This window comes from Canis lupus, chromosome 19, assembly GCF_011100685.1.
Source record: "Canis lupus familiaris isolate Mischka breed German Shepherd chromosome 19, alternate assembly UU_Cfam_GSD_1.0, whole genome shotgun sequence".
Taxonomy (NCBI): domain Eukaryota; kingdom Metazoa; phylum Chordata; class Mammalia; order Carnivora; family Canidae; genus Canis; species Canis lupus.
In genome coordinates, this window is record NC_049240.1 from 24,070,005 (window position 1) to 24,084,559 (window position 14,555).

Sequence of the window (14,555 nt, forward strand, 5' to 3'; positions counted from 1 at the left end):
TAAGAGTTGCCAGTTCGAGGACACCTGAATAACTCAGTCAGTTAAGTGTCTGCTTTCTGCTTGGGTTGTGATCTAAGGGTCCTGGGATCAAGCCCCACATCCAGCTCCCTGCTCAGAGACAAGTGTGCTCCCTCTCCCTCTCCCTCTGTGATCTCTCTTGTTCTCACTCTCTCTCAAATAGATAAATAAAATCTAAAAAAAAAAAAAAAAAAGCTGCTAGTTTGTTTTTATTTTTACTTTTCCACAGTGAAGGTTCTCATATTTCAGGTGAGTTTTCCATTTCTACCTCAGTCCATCAGTTGTGCCAATGAGAGCCTACCATCTCTCCAGTCAAATGTCAGAGGATCTTTGAGGGGCTCCACTGAGTGCATTCATTGGGAAATCATGAGCACTGTAAGGCCAGTGTTGGCTGAACCCATTAGTTGTACACAGACTGTAAATGCTGTTCGGCCTTAGGATGGTAGGAGATTCTAACACATTACAATATGGATGAACATATGGATGAACACAATATGGACATCACACTAAGAGGATGAAGCAATCACAAAAAGATAAATATTGCAAGACTCCACTTATATGAAGTACCAAGAGCAGTCACATATCAGAGAGATAGCAAATAGAATGCTGGCACCCAGGGGCTCAGGGAGGAGACAATGAGGAGTGGTTGTTCCATGGGTACAGGGTTTCAGTTTTGCAAGATGAAAAACTTCTCAGATCTGCAGCACAACATTACAAATATAATTAATTGCACACTTCAAAATGGTTAAAATGGCTTGTTTTATGTGCTGTGTTTTTTACCACAATTTTTAGAAATCTAGCTGTGAGTACAGGCCTGGCACACATGAAATAAATTGAAAGCAAATGTGAGATAACAGATATTTAAGTATGAAACTGTGAAGCCCTATGGGAGCTTAGAGAAGAGAGATGCACTATTAGTTTGATCATTGGAAAAAGTTTGAAAGAAAGGTAAAAATTGAACTTAACTTTGAAAGAAGACGGTGGTGATAATACTGAAACCAGTAAAATATCAGAGAAATTAAAGAATCAAGTACCATTTTTACAACCTGAGAAAAAGCTTTTCCATTAAGTGAATTAATGAACTGATAAACAAGTAGACACCGAGCCATATCTTTAATCCTGCCTCTTGTCTCTGCTTGTTGTAACCGCTGTAAGAGAATCCCACAGACCAAGCAGCCTCGAGGCTCTGGAGACTGGGAGTCCAAGATCAAGGTGCCAACAGACTGGCATCTGGTGGAGGGAGGTTCATTTCCTGGCTGATAAATTGCTGTCTTCTCGCTATGTCCTTATGTGGTAGAAGGGGTGGGAGAGCCCGGAGGGTCCCTTTCATAAAGGGCGCTAATCCCATTCATGGGGGCTCCACCCTAATGACCCAATTGCCTCCCAAAGTCCTCACCTCCTGATGCGATCATGCGGAGGGGTAGGTTTCAACACACAAATTTTCAGCGGGGGAGGGCACAAACATTCAATCTATGGCACTTGGATGGTAATAAAGGAATTCATGTAGCATGTGTTTTTAAAAAACACCCCCTTCACAATTATTCGAGAGGCATTTAGTTGGGATGGCTTGGGGCACTTTCCTCTTTCTGCTGAGTTTCCTGAAAGATCTCACAAAAAGTGTCACTTTGTAATGAGAATTTGGCAGAACTTTTCCACTGGAGTAGTTGAAGTCTCCAGGCCTTAATTATATAGTTGGCTAATATAGCTCATTATATATAATACAGTAGTTTGAACGTGGGAGCTACAGGTGGGTTTCCTGTGCTTCATTCCAGGCTGCATCTCCTCAATGTCTCACTCTTCTTGTGAGGAGCCTGGACCAGATCAGGTGACCTATCACATGAGGGCACAATGGCCAGCCCCTCAGACAGGAACAACAGCCAGAGTGGCCCCTGGAGCCTGCCACTTCTTTGGTATCTGCAAATAGAAATGCTGAGCCGGTAAAGAAGGACCAGTTCCCTTGAAGCTGCTAAAACAATATTCATGTAGCTTCTCCAGTGAGCTTTGTTTGGAATGTGAGAGACTATAACCTCTCCCCGGCTGGGACCTGCTCCTCTACTCTTTCCCCCACTGGCTTCTAGAGAAGGGAGAAAGCATTACACATTGCTCTTGTTATCTGTATTTTGTGAGCTTTGTCTTAAAAGAAAAAATATATATATTTTTTTTTTATTCTGGCTCCACTGCTAGAACTAAAAAGTTACTCCTTAATGAGACTGACACAAAAGAAGGGTAGAAAAATGGGCAGCTGCTCGTACAAAAATCTTCTGACTTATTTCGGGATCTTCCATTTCTGTTGAGATGGAAGATGGGGCTTAGGTAATTTTTCTCTAATATCTTCCCCCTTCCTTTAGACTTTTGGAGTTTAGCAACTCCCTCATTCAGGATAGAAGCATCTTGCTGTCTGCTGTTATTTGAATTATTCCAGGGACTCTTTATAGTTTGTTCTTTTAATAGAGAATATAATTTATCACATGAGTCTGAGGTAGTTTTACCTTCAGGCATGGACTCTTTGAGAGGCTCAAACAATATCATCAGTGTGGTTCCTTTCCAGCTGTTCCAGGTCATGTGCTACATGGTAGCAAGACACCAGTCAGCAGTGCCAGGAAAGAGGAGAGCTGTGACTCCTGCTCAGCCGCTGTCTTTGGCCTGGATTGGGTCATGTGGTCATGCTTGACCCACTCACTGGAATGGGGAGGATGAGATACCAGGCCTAAGTTCCGTCCTGTCCACGCAGTGGAGAGGGAAGTTGAGCTGACAGGCTGCAGAGTGGTAGAGGTGTGCCCTTGGGGACCTCAGAGCACGCGGCCACCAGCTCCTGCTCCTTAAGCTCCATCCAGGTGGGTGTGTTTATCAACAGTTTGTTCGTTTTACTACTGACTAGTACCTCACAGTATGGACCTAGCAGTTTCTTTCATCATTCACCTGTTGAAGGATGTCTGAGCTGTTCCTAGTTTCAGGCTAGCATGAACAAAGTGGCTATGGGCAATCATGTAAGGGTTTTGGTGAAGACATAGTTTTTGTTTCTCTAGGAGAACTGCCCAGTGGTGTAATTGTCGGGACATGAGGTTGAGAAGTGGCCAAACTATTTCCAAAGTGGTCGTACCATTATCCATTCCCATCTCGCTTTCTCTGCATCCTTGCCAACATTCTGGATGACCACTACTTTTTATTTTGGCTGTCCTGGGAGGTGTGTAAGAGCTTCTGAGTGTGGTCTTAACTTGTCTAATGCAAGTGACATGGAACATCTTTTCATGTGCTTATTTTCCTTCCATATATCCTCTTCAGTGAAATGTTTATTCATGCATTTTGCCCATTTCCTAACTAGATTGTTTCTTACCATTATTACTGTTTGAGAGTTCCTCGTAGATTCTAGAAATAAGTTCTTTATCAGATACGTGGTCTACAAACATTTTCTCCCAGTCTGTAGCTTATACTTTAACCCTCTTAAGAGGATCTTTCACAGAGAAAAAGTCTTTTTAAGATTTTATTTATTTATTCATGAGAGACATAGAGAGAGGAGGGGCAGAGACACAGGCAGAGGGAGAAGCAGGCCCCATGCAGGGAGCCTGACGTGGGACTCGATCCCAGGTCTCCAGGATCACACCCTGGGCAGAAGGCGGTGCTAAACCGCGGAGCCACCCGGGCTGCCAGAAAAAGTCTTTATAAAATCCAATTGATTGATTTTTTTTCTTTTATGGGTAGTGTTTTTGGAGTTATTACCACAAACTGTTCAACAAGCCCAGGTCCTGAAGATTTTCTGCTCTTTTCCTCTAAATGTTTTATAGTTTTACCCTTCACTTTAAAATCTATGATCCTGGGATCCCTGGGTGGCGCAGCGGTTTGGCGCCTGCCTTTGGCCCAGGGCGCCATCCTGGAGATCCGGGATCGAATCCCACGTCAGGCTCCCGGTGCATGGAGCCTGCTTCTCCCTCTGCCTGTGTCTCTGCCTCTCTCTCTCACTGTGTGCCTATCATGAATAAATAAAAATTAAAAAAAAAAAAGGTCTTTCCTTTTAAAAAAAATAAATAAAATAAAATAAAATAAAATCTATGATCCTGGGACACCTGGGTGGCTCAATTGGTTAAGCCTCTGCCTTCAGCTCAGGTCATGATCCCCAGGTCCCAGGATCTAGCCCCACGTCGGGCTCCCTGCTCGGCGGGGAGTCTGCTTCTTCTTCCTCTTCTGTTATTCTCCCAGCTTGTTCTCTCTCAAATAAATAAAACTCAAAAAAAAATACTACAATCCTGATTACTATAACCACATAAGGAAGCCATAACAACAGGTAGAGGAATGCCTGGGTGGCTCAGTGGCTGAGCGTCTGCCTTTGACTCAGGGTGTGATCCTGGAGACCCGGGATCGAGTCCCACATGAGGCTTCTTGCATGGAGCCTACCTATGTCTCTGCCTCTCTCTGTGTGTATCTTTCATGAATAAATAAATAAGATCTTTAAAAAAATAGCAAGTATAGTGGGTCTTCCTACTTTTTCAAAATTCTTTGAGATACTCCAGTTTCTGTTTTTTTTCTATGTGTATTTCAGAATAAGCTTTTCTTTGTCTTTGTCTACCAAAATCCTTGGTAGAGTTTTTTAAAAGATTTTATTTATTTATTTATTCAAGACAGACATACAGAGAGAGAGAAGCAGAGACACAGGCAGAGGGAGAAGAAGCCTCCACGCAGGGAACCCAATGTGGGACTTGATCCCGGGTCCCAGGACCATGCCCTGGGCCAAAGGCAGCGCCAAAACGCTGGGCCATCGGAGCTTCCCTCCTTGGTAGAATTTTGATAGGAATTGCACTAGATTTCTATCTATATATACAGATCAATTCGGAGAGAACCAATATCTTTGCTATACTGAGACTTCCAATCCATGAACACAATATGTCCCTTCCTTTTTCTGATCTTGTTTTATTTCTTTCAACAGCATTTTGTAGTTTTCATTATATAAGCCCTTACATATTTTGTTGGATTTACACCTAAGTGTAAGTGAAGGAAATGTTCTGTTCCTCTCTGCATCCTGGGCCCTGCTTGCCCTTTCTCCCTACATTTTCCTTCCTACAGCTTTGTGTGGTGTAGAAGAAAGAAGATCACTAGTTCAGGATGTCTGGGCTCTGCCAGGGTCCTAAGGCTCTAAAGCTTAGGAACTTAGTTTCTACATAAATTAAGAACTCTGCCCTGTGAAGAAAATATTCATGGCATGGGCAGCCTTTGAAATTTCCTCATATATTCACTCTCCTAGTCAGACATGTTTGTGCCCGGTGCTATGGCTACGTGGTACTTCACACTTTGACGTGCTCACCATACCAGCTGCATAGCTTCAGCTGGACATCCTCGTGATCTGGTGGGTAAGGAGTGACAATGTGTTCAGTGATCAAGGATTCCCAATGCTTTCCAGCACATTCAGCCTCTTTTACTTTGCACTGGTATCACCCTCAACAGTTCAGTGCTTTCCATTTCTTTGTATATGTTCAGTGATTTCCATTCAACACAGTTACATTTGTTGTCCTTGAGCAAGCCCCAAGCAAACTGTAATCTTCTTCAGCACAAATCAGTATCAGTGATTATAGCTTCTCACCAGCTTCTTCCTTCTTGGTCCCCATGTCCTGTCTTTCTTTTTTAATTTTTTGGCTTTTCTTTTTCTTTTTTTAGTATTTTTTTCCTTTCTTGCTGTGGCTAGATGTTGTTTATATCTCATTGTTCCCCCATCTTTGCAAATAAAGGTCTCTAATAGAACACTGAGGAGGAAAAAAGATGGTAGTCTTAAATTGCTCTCATGTTTCCCGATCTGAGAAACCTAAGGTCATTATATTAAGAAAGGCTTTGGGGCATCTAGGTGGCTCAGTCAGTTAAGTGACCAACTCTTGATTTTAGCTTAGGTCAGGATCTCAGGGTCATGAGATTGAACCCCATGTAGGGCTACACAATTAGCATGGAACCTGCTTAAGATTCTCTCTCTCCCTCTGCCCCGCTCATGTTCACTCTCTCTCTCTCTCTCTCTCAAAAAAAAAAAAAAAAAAAAGTCCTTGTAACATTTGTAAAGTACTAACTCTTAGAATGACCTCAGATAGGGCTGAGAAGGGAAAGGGCATATAACCTCAGGGTCTTTCTTTCCCTTGGTGTGTGTCCGATTGCTGCAGCTTTAGGAGCTAGAAGTTCGGGAGCTCCGCAAGCCCAAAGGTGCTAGACTATTCAGGGAGGGTGACTGCATTCAGCATTCTTGGGAGAAGGCCCAGAACTTCTAAGTTTTCAACCAGGACCCAAAGGAGTTGTGTCTGGCATATTCCCAGGGGAATAAAAGAGAACAATCTTCTTAACCTTAAAGTGATGGCTGCACCAGTAGTTCCCCAGGTAATTAGCAGGCCAAGCCAACTCTTCTCAATTCCATTCTGTGAAAACTGGGTCTGGGTGTCTGCAAACCACATTTCCCAGAATCCTTTGCCGCCTGATTTCCTTTGTAGGCTCGCCGATGGAAGGCGCTGGTGAGAAATTGGAAGGTGGGAGGAGATGGGCATCTATCTCTTCCCGTTTTCAGCTAGTGCGGCACTCCTCCAGGAACCGCAGGAAGTTCCAGCTCCCCACTACTTTGGTTCTCTGAGCACCAGCCCAAGGGCACCCCTCAAAGGCCTGATGACCGGGTTCACAGGCCCCTGTTAGAGGTTCCAGCGCCAGAGGTAAAAATGGTCTTTCAATTCAGCACCAGCTTCTGGTGGCCTATCCTTCAAGTTCCTACATTCTGGTAATGCTAAATCTTCCCATGTGTTCTCTCACCCCCGGAGAGAACCCAGTTCTCTCACTACCTGGAGGTGGTAGCTACTTCTTACAGTTGCTAATTTTTGGGTCACCTCAGCATCTACTTCATTCTTTTAGACTACTAACATCTGTATAACCAACTCCTTGCATATCACTTCTGTTTGAAATGCCAAGTGTGGTTTCTATTTCGGGGACCTTAAATGTTATAGTACTTGGTACCAGGATTAGGAGTTATTGCCTGCCTCCTGAAACACGTGTGACTTTCTTATGCATCTAAAGTACTTGCCATCACAGCCTGATTCCAGAATGCACATTCACTCAGCAAGATGTCACCAATGTAATGGATCAGTGTGATGTTCTGTGGAATGTCAGGAAGATTAAGTTCTCAGCAGGCAAGATTATGGCAGAGAGGAGGAGAGGTGACATACCCTGAGGCTAGACAAGTGGAGATGTATTGTTATCTCTGAAATATCTCTTTCCTGGCTGGAACCTGACACAATAGCCGTTTATAACCATTGCTATTTGAGGATGAGCCACATAGAGTTGCAAAAAAACATGAGATCTTGCAGAAAGTATTAAATCTTTAGACTCTGAGAAGGAAACAAGATTTTAAAAAATAATGCTGGATAAACAAATTCTGGCATATTCATCCAATATATATTGAATGATGTTACAGTCTATGCAGCAAATAAAAGGAGTAAACTATACCTGCATCCAGCCAGAGAGATGCCTTTCTCTCTGTTGAACAAAAGAACCAGGACAAAAAGAATACATACTGTATGAGTCCATTTCTATGATATTCAAGAACAAACAAAACTATTACTGGTGATACAAGTCAAAATAATGGTTATCTTCTGAAGGGAGATTTGTACCTGGGTGAAGGCACAAGGGCGTCTTCTGGGCTGCTTGAAATTTCTACATCTTAATTTGGTTACATGGATGTATGCTAAAGTAAGAGTCAGCCAATCTGTACACTTAAGATTTGTACATTTACATCTCAGTAAAAAAGTAATACAAAATTCTCAGTACAGACTAAATATTAAGAGTAGTTACAGAATAAATGAATATATGACTTGAACTTACCAACTTGGTTTCATTTATTTCACCATTAATAACTAGAAGTTTAGAAACTTCTTGATGTTAAATTGTGTACCCAAGTCACATACAAAGTTTAAAAATACTTCTCAGAGGGATGACTGGGTGGCTGAGCAGTTGGGCATTTCCCTTTGGCTCAGGGCGTGATCCTGGAATACCTGGATCGAGTCCCACATCGGGCTCCCTGCATGGAGCTTGCTTCTCCCTCTGCCTGTGTCACTCCCTCTCTGTGTGTCTCTCATGAATAAATAAATAAAATCTTAAAAAAAAAAAAAAACTTATCAGAGTAATGTGGTTTAACTCTGCCACAAACAAAATACTGTGGATCTTTTCAGTTTATTTGAACTATTTCATATTTCTGAAACATTCAACCCATGTAGACATTGGTATATACAGATATAAAGATTTTTTAATTTTTTAAAAGATTTTATTAATGTATTTGAGAGAGAGAGAGAGCGTGCGTGTGAGCAGGGGGAGAGGATCTTTAAGCAGAATCCCCTCTGAGCACAGATCCCAACACAGACACAAGACTCCATCACAAGACCCATGAGATCAAGATCTGAACTGAAACCAAGGGTTGGATAGGCAATCGACTGAGTCACCCAGGCGCCCCCTTAAAGATTTATTTTAATCAGATTAGTATTCATCATCCCTTTTAAGTGCCCAACTGGACTATATCCTATGGAAGATACACAAGAGCCAGGCAGTATCTCTGAAAGAGATTATAGTTTCTCAGGATCCCTGGGTGGTGCAGCGGTTTGGCGCCTGCCTTTGGCCCAGGGTGCGATCCTGGAGACCTGGGATCGAATCCCACGTCGGGCTCCCAGTGCATGGAGCCTGCTTCTCCCTCTGCCTGTGTCTCTGCCTCTCTCTCTCTCTGTGACTATCATAAATAAATAAAAATTTAAAAAAAAAAGAGAGATTATAGTTTCTCTGTGCCTGCTTTTTGTGGAGATCAGAGCACAGATTCAGATTGTATCTCCTACTAAGACCAGACCCATATCAGTCTGTAAAGTGAGACAGATAAAATCTGTTACCCATCAGTATCTTTTGTGAAACCTTATTTCATTACTATAGGTTCGCAAATGCCTTTAATGCATCAGTGCATTGCTCATCCAAGGTGCAAATCCAAAAGAATGGTATGTCTATTGTACAGGTCAATTTCATGTTTACCACAATACCCTCGTACTAGTAAGTTTCACAGTTATTGAGCGTCTTTGACATGCTAATCCTATAATGGCTTCATGTGTAAACTTATTTAAATTTCATAATCAGAGTTATTATGCTTTAACTTGCTCTAGGTTCACAGGTATTCATTTCAGGGCTGGAATTTGAACACAGCCTGATTCCAGAGTGCACTCTCCTAATCATGACCATATATAATTTTTTAAATTGATATATAATTGACATATAACATTGTGTATATTTAAGGTGTACAATCTGGTTATTTGATACACTTAGGTACTGCACTGTAGGGTTAGCTAGCACTTCTATCATGTCACATAATTATCATTTCTTTTTGGGGGTGGGAACAATTAAATCTAGTCTCTTATATTACTATATATTCTTAACCATTCAAGGTAGGAAATAATGGGAAGCTGTGCATCTGGAAGCAGATGATTTGAGCTATTTTGATATAGTGCAGTTATATCACAGCAGACTGGAAGGACATTTCAAGATCATGCAGAGGGATGGAGCTACAGTTCCCTTTCCCAGCTATATTACATTCCTGCTGCTTGCTGGCTTTCTTCTTCACTTATCCGGGTTACAAATAATTAGTGCCTCCTAGGCACCAGGTTTCTCTATTTTGTGTAGGAAGTGAGAAAATAAATAAGACACAGCGTCCTGGCATATATTGCCCTTGGTTTCTTCCTCCTGCATATCTTTGCATCCGTTCCAACTGTTGCTTACTGATAGGAGGTGATCTCAAAGTGACTTTTTAAAAGTTCTAACGCTTGCCGTTCAGCATCGGTTAACAATGGGCACAGCATCTGGATTCTACTTCTCAGTAGAATGCCTCTTTTTACAGCTCAACGCAAGGTTTGTTTTTGTTTTAATTTGGGAGTGTTTCAAGTCTAGCGTAGTTCCATCATTTACCTCCTGACAGCTTGATAACCAGGGAGCCATAAGTCCCTTATCTGTGGGCTGTTTAATGACGATATAGTACCGCCATGGGAGCAATAGACTAAGGCCCTTTCCAGATGCCGTATTTTAAGACTTTCGGTTGGAAAAATCTTCACTATGTGAAATTTATTCTATTTTAAGTCAGAATTTCATCTCCTTATTTAGAGGCAACAACAAAAATTTACCTCTGGTTTGCTGCCTCCTGTATTTCCAGCTGTGGGCCACACAGTCATCTAATTTGTAGTTTTCAGGCAGGCGGAGGTTGGAAAGAGGCAAATGTGGCCTCAACAGCAGATAAGTGTGTCAAGACTGTGACAGGAATCGTGAAGGCTGCTACAGAATTTTTTTTTTTTTAAAGTCACCTCCTGTTCTACAAAGCAGAGCTGTCTATTCCTTTCTCTGTTGTCCTTCACTAGGTTCTCTGAGAGCTTAGGCCCAAGAGACACCAATCAGATACTCAGTTTCCTCAGTTTTCGTTGTCTACAGGTAATTATGCTAAAAGTCTGTAGTAGTAGATCTTATTATGCTTGAGTACATTATGCATTCTAGAGCAGAAGGTTTTTGCTGGAAAGCTTCACTGTCAGATATGATTTGCATTTTTTACTAGATACTTTTCTTTGCTCTTTGAGGACAAACACGTTAAGGATTCCTTTGTGCATAAACAGAACAGCAAAACACAAAACAGTCTATATGTGGGCTTGAGTCTGTGTTCTCGACAAGCCTGGCGCGGCTTTAAAAGAGGGCATGCATCTGCCGGCTGTGGTGCCCGCACTGTTGGTGCTTGGAACGGTCATGGTTAGGGCGAGGAAGCAGGGCAGAAACGAGATTTACTGCAACTCCACCCGCAATTAAGAATGCCAGGTCCTCAAATCAAATCAAATAGCAAGTATGGGAAATTGAAGTCATTTACTCCTAATTTTTAAAAAGCATTTTACATCGGTGTTTCTGAGACCCTTCCCCTGCTGAGTCCCGAGGAGCGCGCTTGTCGGGCCTTACTGCACAGTCAGTCCTGTCGGGGCGGGGGAGCATCTCCAGCTTGGGAATTCAGGGGCTTCGGACGGAGGGCGGGCCTCTGATCCCAGAGGCGGGGCGCCGCTTGCCCTGCTCAGTCCCGGGCGAGACCGGCCCGGAGCCTGGAACCCCCGTGGCGGCCACGGCGGCCCGCGCGCGGCCGGGCTTGATGTCCGCGGCTCCGGCTGCCCCGGCCGCGTCGCGCGAGGCAGCAGGAGGCCTGCGCGGTCCAGGAGAAGGGCCGCGGGCGGCCGGGCTCGGGGGCTCGGGGGCTCGGCCGCCGCCGCCCACCCGGCCCGCCCCAGGTCTCCCCGCGCGCTTCGCGGTCTCTCGCCGACGCCGGGCGGCCCCGCCGAGCCGAGCTCCGAGGACGGCGGCCGGCGCCTCCGAACCTCGCCACAGGCCCCTTTTATTCCAACTGCCGGGACTCGGCCCCACGAATGGAAAGCAGCCCTCGAAAGGCAACCCCGTCGAGCCGGCGCCAGCCAATAAAGTGCGCGGACTCGGGCCACGTGACAGTGGCGGGGCGGTGCTCTGGGGGCTCCGGAGTCTCTATGGTCTTCGCGGCTCGCTAGAGGGCGTGTGGTCCACTGGAGGACTCCCTACATTCCTCCTCCATTACCTCACTGCCTCCGGTGGCTGCTGGGATACTGGAGGACTCGGGTCCCGGCTCGACTCAGTCCTCCAGCCGCCCGGGGAATACCTCTAGCAGTTCTTCCCCGCCGCCACCGCCGCCCCGCCGCTTCCTCCTCCGCCCGCCCGCCGGCCTTGTTCGCCCCGCCCCGTCCGCGCCGCGCGTCCGGCCCGCCCGCGGGCCCGCTTCTCTCGGGAGCCCCCACCCAGGCGCATGGCTCCATGAAGCAGGAGGAGAGGGCAGAGCGCGAGAGGTCCCGTCCACCCCGGCTGCGTCTGGGCCAGCAGAAAAGGTGGGAAACTCGGGCTGCGCCGCGCCCTCCTCCTCCTCCTCCCCCGCTGGGCCCGGCTGCCCTCGGGCCGCCGCCGCCGCCGCCGTGCCCGCGGGGCCTCCTCGCCCGAGGGCGAGCGCAGGGCCCGGGACGGGGTCTCCGGGGTCAGGGGCAAGGGTCCCGGAGCGGCCTGGGGGAGGGGCCGCCGGGAGGCGGGGGAGAGGCCGCGGCGGGCGGGGCCTGCGGGCTTGCGGGCCGGTCCCCGCCGAGGGCCGGGGGCCGGGGGGCCGGGGGCCGGGGGCCGGGGGCCGGGGCCGTGCGGGGGAGGGGCTGGCGGGCGCCCCTGCCCCGGGCCGCCGAGTGAGGGGAGGCGAGGCCAGGAAGGCTCCGGCGCCTTTCTGCACTCCCTCCGGCAGGCGGTCTGTGTCTCGGTAAAGTTTGGTGGTCTCCGGCGCCGCCTGGCGGCCCCCACCCCGCAGCCCGATCCCGCCGCCCCCTCCCCCGGCCCGGCGTCTGGATTCCGCCCCCGCGGCCCGGCCCTCGCTGCCCTACCCGTCGCTCCGGCGTCTCCCCGACTCCCCCGGCGCCCCGTACTCTGCTCCCCACCTTTCGTTTTCTCTTACCTTCAGCCCTGCTCTCCGCCTTTGCCCCTCCCTGCTCCGGCCTCTCCTTCCCACTCTGTCGTCCTTTTCCTGCCTAAGTCTTCACGCGCACGCTTTTTCTCCTCTTCCTCTTCTCTTTTTCCCCAGCCCCACCCTCACTCTGTGCTTCCTTTTGCACCGTAGCCCCATCCCCATTACCCTCCACCTTAAACTCTCCTTCCCGGGCTGTGGATTTTGCCCTTCATCCCTCGCCCTCCTCCCTTCGCTGTCCTGATCTGAACTCCTCACTTTGCCACACTCCCTCACCCTTATCCCTCCGGGCCTATCCTCTTTCACTGCCCTCTCCTTGGATAGTGTGGGTGGGGCTTGGAGTCTCCTGTTTACATCTTTGGGAATAGCTTGATTCTCTAATACTGGGGCTGGGGTGTGGGGAGAGTTGTTGAAGAGATTTATGCACTACTAATAGTGAAGATGAATAACTCTCACCAACAATTACCATCTCCACCTGGGGTGACAAGATGGCCTGTCCTCAGGACCCTGGCACGCTGTCCAGTAGTTCTTCAACACCATCTTTGCAGAGGATTTGAGAATATGTTTGTATTCTGAAACCAGTGGAGGGCCTTGAGATGGTATATCTCGGCCTGAGAGCAAGTTTTGATCTAAATTAGTGGTGGAAGAAGTTATCCTGTGTGTCTCCTATTCAGGTTCAATAAAACCTTTGATCCTCCGCGTCCTCCCTTCTTGGTGATGACACCAAGGATGAGGTGATTCAGTGCACAAGACTGCCATTGCTACCTTATATTTAGATTTTGAAATGTTTGGAAGTAGGGAGAGCTTGTTCCTAGCTTTTGTTTTTTTCTAGAAATTGCCCTATGAGTTGTAATTTTTCAAAAACCCTATCTTCTGGACTGCCTTGATTTTGTTCATTCACTGCACCTGCATTTCTATCTTAGGTACAGGAAGAAGGAATGGAATCGGAAGGAAGAAGGCTCATTTCAGAGACAAAATAGTTCCCCTCCTCTATTATAGCTGTTCCCCTGGCAATACAAACTATCTGCTTTCAGTGAGTATTATCTTGGACATATTTAGAATGTTTAGAATTTGTTGCTGTTATTGGTTTTAGCTTTGGGCTAGGGCATTAGGATATAGGATTACTTCTTCACTTGTATTTTTCTACTTCCTTGAGAGGGTTCTAGTATTCATGAATTTCCTTCTACTTGCTCTCTTAAAATAATTTAAATACATAAAAACAAGTTTATTTTTAATGATCCCATCAAAGTGACCTACATAGTGGTGTAGTATTACACTTATCCTGTATGCTTTCAGTACATAACAGTCTGGCTCCCACCCCTTCCCCCAAATTACTCATTTTTAAGACAGCCAAAGATGAAAACTCTCAGGTTAATTCAGTTTCTGATGAAGGTCAGTTATTGGGTCTCTTCAGAGATTTTTGGAACATTTTGCCCTAAATCTTCTATGATGATATTATTTTCTAGAAAAACTTTTATTACTGTGCATCCCCTTGAGTTTATTAATTGTGGTATGCTAACACTTAAAAGATGTTTTTCACAGTGCTTCACATTCTATTGGGAGCCTTATAATCCCTCTGTGAAGGAGGTAGGGACAAATATTTTCGTTTTACAAAAGAAAGAACCAAGGCCCAGAAAGATCTGGCACTTTGCCATAGATCGCATAGTAAAGGGAGGGGATCTAAAAACAAAACATTTGGCTCCTATGTTTTTCTTTAAGCTAAGTTGAAATTAAAATACATAGTTCTGTGCATTTTTGTAAATTTTAAAAGCAGTTATGTAGGTAGATTTGTATTTTGTGGGGACTGCTTCTCCACCTAAGATCAAGTGTATTTTGTTTGGATATGTATATATGTTTTGTGTGTATATTGAGGTTTCAAAAATATAAAAGTGATTATTTGAAATGATTACCAGAATGTAGGTTTTTCATCTATTTCTTGGAATGGTTACATAAGTAGGCCAGAACTACAGTTCAGGTGCCATTTCCCTACTCATACGACATAATTATTAAATTGAATTTCAGTTCA

At 45.7% G+C, this 14,555-nt stretch overlaps 1 protein-coding gene across 5 annotated transcripts in view; it reads left to right on the forward strand.

Moving 5' to 3' along the window:
- Positions 1–1,882: 1,882 nt before the first annotated feature.
- Positions 1,883–14,555, forward strand: part of AMMECR1L (AMMECR1 like) — a 32,810-nt gene continuing 20,137 nt past the window's right edge. Inside the window, exons 1-3 of one of the 5 annotated variants that reach the window (XM_038564822.1) lie at positions 1,883–2,030; positions 2,567–2,852; positions 13,453–13,562. The gene's annotated coding sequence lies outside the window, so the exon portion shown is untranslated. Of the gene's footprint in view, positions 2,031–2,566; positions 2,853–11,750; positions 11,919–12,213; positions 12,329–13,123; positions 13,264–13,452; positions 13,563–14,555 lie in introns of those variants that run through there. The other 4 variants (XM_038564823.1, XM_038564820.1, XM_038564825.1 and 1 more) reach the window with 4 other exon arrangements.